This window comes from Bacillus rossius, chromosome 15 (genome assembly GCF_032445375.1).
Source record: "Bacillus rossius redtenbacheri isolate Brsri chromosome 15, Brsri_v3, whole genome shotgun sequence".
Classification (NCBI taxonomy): domain Eukaryota; kingdom Metazoa; phylum Arthropoda; class Insecta; order Phasmatodea; family Bacillidae; genus Bacillus; species Bacillus rossius.
This window is the reverse complement of record NC_086342.1, coordinates 26,438,604-26,446,291: the sequence shown is the minus strand read 5'-3', so window position 1 is coordinate 26,446,291 and position 7,688 is coordinate 26,438,604. Positions and strand designations below refer to the sequence as shown.

The window sequence follows — 7,688 nt, the reverse complement described above, 5'->3', positions numbered from 1 at the left end:
ACGTCTGTAAAAGTTGCATACCATGTGCATGTAAACTTTTATCACAGTATAACATACATATCAGCACGTACACCCCCTTATATGTTTCATATTGTGTAATTCTCACAATTTCATTCACGCAAGTGACTTGTGAGAAACGATTTTCAGCGTTGAAGCACATTAAAAGGAGACTTTGCTCTCTACTGGGGCAAGATCTGTTGGATTCGTTGATTATATTAAACACAGTATCGGATAGAATCAAGGATGACGAGAACAGCAGGTTTTACGATCGAGTCATTAACTGCCATGGGCGTCGCAACCGGGGGTGATGGGGGGGACACGTCCACCCCCCCCCCCCCCAATAATAAAAGTCTTCAATTTAGTCCCCTCCAATAATATATTTAGTTTCGTAGCTATATTAAAAATATGATTTCTGTGATATAACCCATATGTTGCACATGGTGCATTTAGTCCAATCGTGGTAATGTAAGTAGGGGAGACCGGGGCTGGTTGTAACAGGGGCAGGTTGTAACAGGGCGAATAGTTCCACGACCAGCCACAAGAGCGTATCATCGTTTCAGCCATCAAGGCACATTATGATGCCTTCAGTGCGAGTGGTAACACTGTGGCAGTCGGACGATTTCACTGGCGACAAGAAGGAAAAATTTGTTTTTGGACGAGGTAAGTAAATATTGTTTGTTTGACTGACATGCGTATTGTACGTAATGTATAGGGAGTTTAGAAAATGTCTTCGGGGCAAAATAATCTCCTAAGCTTTAGGTTCTGATATGTTTTGTTGGCATTGGAAACAAATACAAACTATATGGTAAAATTAAATGTGTTCTATAATGATTTCACATGGGGTAGGTTGTAACAGCGAAATTAATCTGTTACAACCTGCCCCACGTACTGTTACAACCTACCCCGTGACCACGTTTACCTAATTTATTGTTCCTTTTAAGTCTTTTATGAAAGAAAAAAAATACATTTTAAACGGTTTTATCTTGTAGATGTAATTAATAACTTCCAGTCAAATTTTAATTTCAGATGCGTAACTACAAAAGAAAAACCGACAAAGGAAAATATTCTATTGACATGTTGGAGAAAGCAGCTGAAGTTGTAAGAGAAGGAAGATCTGTTAGGCATGCTGCGAAAACGTACAACATCTGCCATGTGACACTTGGGAGGTACATAAAAAAGAAAAACAAACGTAAGTTGCATTCATTAATGAATTTTCTTAATTACATCTGCTTTATTTCTAACATAAATACGTCTCAACAATGGGTTGTAAACGTTTTTTTATTGTATTAGTACAAAAATATGGTTTTGCGTAGTTTAGATTTTCTTATGTGAAAACAGGAGCAAAATTAACATAGGCCTGTATGGTTTTTCTATTGTTTCAGGTTTAAATGCAGTCGATATTAATTTTCGAGAGGAGTGGAAACCTTTGGCTGGTTATTATGGGAACAGACAGGTATTTACACCTTTGCAAGAGATCGCTCTTGTTTCCTACATAAAAACATGTTCTGACATATATTTTGGACTCACTCCACGTGATGTACGTCATCTTGCATTCTTATGTGGGAAGAAGTATAATGTTCCCATGCCAAACACATGGAGTGACAAAGAACTAGCAGGTGCAGATTGGCTCTCTTCCTTTTTAAAGCGCCACCCAGACCTTTCCATTCGGACTCCAGAGGCAACTAGTTTGGGAAGGGCTTCTAGTTTTAATCGTGCCAACGTTTCCAAATTTTTTGACAAACTCTCTGAAGTTTATGATCGCCATTCTTTCACAGCTAATGACATTTGGAATGTAGATGAGACCGGGGTCACTACTGTCCAGAATCCTTCAAAAATCGTAGCAAGAAAGGGGGTAAAACAAATTGGAGCAATGACATCATCTGAACGAGGGCAGTTAGTTACTCTAACTGTAGCAGTAAATGCTGCTGGAAATGCTATCCCTCCTATGTTTATTTTTCCTAGGGTAAGGTATTATGATCACTTCATCAGAGATGGTCCAACTGGATGTATAGGTGCTGCAAATAAGTCTGGCTGGACTACGGAGTTAGAGTTCTTGCTTTTTCTTAAGCATTTTGTTTCTTGTATTCGTTCGAGCCCAGAGAAACCTATCCTCCTCCTTCTAGACAATCATCAGTCGCATTTAGCTCCTGACTGTTTAGATTTTGCCAAAGAAAATGGCATTGTAATGTTATCGTTCCCACCTCACTGCACTCATCGCCTTCAGCCACTTGATCGAAGTGTTTTTGCCCCACTCAAAAAACAGATCAATACGGCAATGGATGCATGGTTGAGGAACAACAAAACACCAGAGAGCACAGTTAAGCCTATGTCAATCTATGATATTCCCTCAATCTTAAATATAGCTTTTCCCACTGCCACAACGCCAAGAAATATCCAACAAGGATTTGAGAAATGTGGAATACATCCTTATAATAGGGAAATATTTCAGGATGCCGATTTCGCTCCTTCGTTTGTGACAGACAGGCCTGATCCAGACTTAGCACCAAGTTGTTCACACGATGTGTCCAGGGATTCACAAGGAACACCAGTTCAATCATTTTCTAACTGTTCCCACACACCAGAGAAGTTTTCTCCAGAAGTGGTTCTACCTCTTCCTAAAGTCGCTCCAAGGAAAAGGAAAGGAGGAAGAAAGACCAGGAAAAGTGCCATTTTGACGGATACTCCAGAGAAGAAAGCCATTGAAGAAGAATTTGCGAAACGAGGAACACCAGGCTTGATTAAGAAAAAAGGGAATGCATCACAAACGCGCATGCCTGCAAAATCCACGCCCAAACGTTCTCTAAAACGAAGATCAGCAGAGTGCAGCTCATCAGAGGAAGAAAGCGAGTGCTTTTGTTTAGTGTGTTTGGAATCATTCTCTACAAGCAAACCAGGAGAGGAGTGGGTTCGTTGTCTAAACTGCCAGTTATGGTCGCATTTTTCTTGTGCAAAAAAATCTAAAATGTATATTTGTCATAATTGCCAATCAGATGAAATCTCTGAGTGAGGACCACTGTTCATTTAATATTTGACAAACTGAAGTTAAACAAGTGAAAAAATAATAATTTTTGTTGAAATATATTGTATAAGTAGTCATTTGTTATAAGTAATCCTAGTAAAAATTATATTTTACCTTGTAGTAATGTTGTTACAACCTACCCCAATGTGTGTTACAACCAGCCCCGCCTCGGGGCAGGTTGTAACACTTTACACTTCCGAGGTTTTAGATTTGTACAGAAAAATATGCTAGAGGAAAATTTATGTAAAAATTGTTTTGTAAAAGTAGAATAACTACTGAATAAGTTAGCTCAGTCAGAAGTGCCGTTTATGTTATCCATGATCAGATAAAAAATAAAATAGCGAAACTGTGTAAAATAAAAATCAGGTCCGATACCGAAGCGCGCCGATAGCAGAAAACCGAGACGAGTCGAGCCGATCCGATCAAATAAATTATATATTGCAACCAACTATAATTAGAATATTTAGGAAAGAAAAATGCTTAAAAACCACCTTTCTGCACCTTCAAACCCCAAATTTTCTCGGGGGCGGACCCCCGGACCCCCCGCTTTTTTTTCCCATGGGATGGATATTCTTCAACAACTAAATCAATTGAAGTCCCCCCCAAAAAATATATCCTTGCGACGCCCATGTTAACTGCTTAGCTGAAAGTTCTCCTCTTTTTTAAAAATTTGATTGGCTAGCTTTATTTGTTATTTGTTATACTTATTATTTTATTTTATTATTAATTGGGATATCCAACAGCTTATATGTAATATACATGTTTTAATTGTGTTATACATAATACAAAAGCCAATAATAGGACATATTGCCAAAGTAACCAAGCACTCAATGGTTGCTATTTTATGTAAGTGTAATTTAAATACAAAAACAATACTTAAAGCTATGTAGTAGGTAATGTACATGAGTATTAAATACTAGGAAAATAAAATACCCTACAGCACATTCATGTTAGATGAGAGACTATATGGTTAACATCAGTCTCTTGTGTCAAACAATTTACAAAGAACGCCTTTCATAAGTGTGTGTTTAATATAATTAATAATTATTGGAATATCTATCAGGTTACTATACTTTGACCTTGAACTGAGCTCGAGTTATATGATACTCGCCTATTAAGGGAGGTCCTTTTATACTGGTAGTGGGTAACCTGATGAACTATTGTCCGTACCTAATAATTTATTACATCGTTGATAATTAAATTTTATATTTTGTTTATCTCAATTTGTGTATCTCAGTATTTTGCGATAGTATCCCAGCTACCATAATCTAGTCTCGGGCCCCGGGCTTGTGGTCAGCCACCTGGGCCCTCCCGGCCCAGTCCGACCCTGATCCGGTCTCTACAGATTGCGCACGGACCCTGAAATTTAATCGACGTTTGGGTTTTTTTTTCCCCCCACAAGGGCTCATTAATAAGGTCCGTTCCACAATGACACGGAAACGGAGGCGGATCTCACGGAACGTACGTAGCACGCAGACGAAAGACGGACCGGTACGGTCTCGCCAGGCAACCTTGAGCTGTTACGTTTACGTTGCAACGTGTGACTAATAGAAACCGGGTAGCTACTTGGCTGCCGTTGTAACTATGTTTGTTTATGTTCCAAATATGTTAAAAATAGTTCAAGTACAAGAATAACTAGTGTTCTATTATTACTTTGTCATTTGTATTTATAATAAATCCAAATTCTGCCGGTGCTATAATCTCGAAATATATATATATATATTTAAATTTAAATTGATATTTCGTAACCTGGAAAAGCAATTTCATTGGTTGCCACTTGTTACGTTACCGTGCATTGTGGAAGCGTGAATTTTTTTGGTGAGATCCGTCTTCGTTTACGTGATACGTCTCCGTTCCCGTGCCACTGTAGAACGTGGAATTTTGTTTTGGTGAGATCCGTCTCCGTTTACGTGATACGTCTCCGTTCCCGTGCCACTGTAGAACGTGAAATTTTGTTTGGTGAGATCCGTCTCCATTTACGTGATACGTCTCCGCTCCCGTGCCACTGTAGAACGGGCCTGAATGAAAACCTTTTTTGTGCCCGTCAATCGGCATTGCCTGATTTGCTTACTTGTCTCCTAGCCGGGCATCATTGGCCCACGGTCGTAAAGGGGCGTGTCCAAATAATTGCGGCACAATCATGCACACGGTGCAATAGTTATAAAATTTGCATTCTGACATGCGACCAAATGAATCTGAAAAATTTCCATGCATCTACCGCTACGTACATTCTATTCTTGGTTTATCTGAAGTCCACCCTATATTAACTGTTAAAAAAAATCATTACGGATGTTTTAAAATTTGGTGAACACCCTGTTGTACTCGCAGCATTTCGAGGAACGTACACTGTTATAAATTAGTAAATTTACGGACGTTTCAACGAAGAAAGGACCTAGAATAAATGGAGAGTTATTCTTAATTTCGGCTACCCAAAACTTCGTAGAAAACACGCCGTAATCCGAATTCAGAGTTTGGTGTTCCACAGTAAACAAGGCCAACCAACGCACACGTGACAGAAACAGAAGTTATTTTAAAAGTTTATGAATGTTTTGTTGCTATACCTAGATTGTTCTTGTGGTTTCATGCTCAAAGTAAATAAACATATTACCCGTAAATTTACAAAGAAAGCCGTAAAATTAACGAAGATCCCTGGATAATCTGAAGCCATCATTCTTCGTAGATTTAAGGTTGACATTTTTAAAAGTATTGTAATTCTATTTAAGGCTCAATCTCACACGCGATATATTTCATTTTCTTCTTCTTACTATACAATAACTTTTCCTGTAAATTTATCATGATATTTATATTACATATAATGTTTCGTTCTAAAATTTTATCATTAGAATTGTACAAGGTATTATCAAAGAAGTGATCCTTATTAATTATTACCATTGTTGTGGTATTTTGTAGCTCGCAAATAACGGTCAGTAAATATTGGATTATAAAATTTGCGAAAAATCCATCAATAAAGAGAGATATCGTATTGAATGTGCAGGAATAGCTATTAAATAGTAGCAATGACAAGAATATTACATGTTAGAACGAGCTTTGGGAAGGTTTGATTTTAAAATATTTGCATCCATAAATTTGTAATTTTTCCATTGATTTTACTTAACTGTAGCTTTTAGTTCATAAGTGGTTTTATCATTTCAGTCATTTTTCATTTAATGAATTTAAGAACCTTCAAAGACCAATTTGTTCTTCATTCCAAGCATGAATTTGAAGTATGATTTCTTGAATTTATTACACACTTTTGAATTAAATGTTTGTGTGTAGCTTTTCTTGTAAAACTCTTTATTTTTAGAATATAATTCGTAAATAAATACAAATTGGTTTTTCTCATAACTCTAAAAAAAAAAAATTGTGAGATTTTGGGGAAACATAATTTTGTGGAATTCTAAAAAGAAATAGTTAAATATACAAGTGTTTATTAACTGTCAATAAACGATTTCATGCTCTGAATTCATTCTAGGTTAAAAAAACTAATCGGCCTCTGAGTTGCTCAGAACTGCTAAATAGGCATTCCATATAATTTTAACATCGTTTATAGAAAAATAATAATATCTTATCATGTAAATTATAAAAAACATGATTAACATATCGAAATTGTGAAATAAAATTATTAAGAATGATAGTAGCAATAGGTATGTAGTTAATGAGGAGTACGATGGCAGTAACGAGGCGAGACAGGATCAGGAATGAGTTGGTGCAAGCAATATCAGCACAGGACTTGAATGAGATCACGGGAAAAGCAATAAATGAGAGGGTGTGGCCATGTCCGGAGAATGTGAAAGGAGAGGCTGACCAAGGAAAATGATGGGAGTTGAAGTACACAGGAAGTAGGCCTCCAGGATGACCAAGGAGGAGGTGGGAATAACAGATAGTTAAAGGAGTGCAGGAGAGAGAAGAATATTGAACCAGAGTGATAGATGAGGAATGGTGGAGCATTTTACTTTGCTGACCCTGTCGCAGGATGGAAGCAGTTGATGACGCTAATGATGACGCTAATGATGACGACCCTTTTCACGTCTGTGTTTGAAACTTTTGGTCGCTGAAATTGGTCGAGTTTATTTTACGTTTTATTAAGAAAGTGCGTGAATATAGGATATATAGCATATATGTATATAATACATATATAGTATTAAATAACCCAAAAAGCTTTGTTTGCTTGACGCATGTCTTAAGGTCAGTCAGGCACCTTATAGTGTTATTTAAGCATGTGGCGGACAGATAGTAAAGGAATATCTCAAGAAAAGGTCTTGAAAATATTAATCAAGCAAGAAGCCAGCAATAGCTTTGGTTACCTATATTCACGCAAGAAAGTTACCACCTAACATATTCCTACTAAATGCATAAACAAAATAATTTTCAAACTAAGGTTTGTAATTAAGTGATTCATGGTATTTTATAATAATAAAACTTTTTATTATTTAATATTTCGATAATAATTGATGTTAAATATACATTTATAAATTAAAAACTTTAAAATATATATAATATTCAACCTACAAAAGGGTTTATCGGCAAAAATGTATATAAATAGCGTAAACAAACATTATTTACATGATAAAAAATGTTAGACTCTAAAATTTTCAGTATCAGATAACAATGGCATTTATTAAGTGGAAGGAAGGAATAACTGAGATTGGAGGTTTTAACCCACATGCCA

The 7,688-nt window shown here is 36.6% G+C and overlaps 1 long non-coding RNA gene across 1 annotated transcript; it reads left to right on the top strand.

The window, feature by feature from the left end:
- The first annotated feature begins 473 nt into the window (after nucleotides 1–473).
- LOC134539306 (uncharacterized) lies at nucleotides 474–2,038 on the top strand. Its single transcript, XR_010076287.1, has 3 exons — nucleotides 474–660; nucleotides 1,027–1,189; nucleotides 1,383–2,038. It is a non-coding gene; the product is annotated as an uncharacterized LOC134539306 (long non-coding RNA).
- Nucleotides 2,039–7,688: the final 5,650 nt, after the last annotated feature.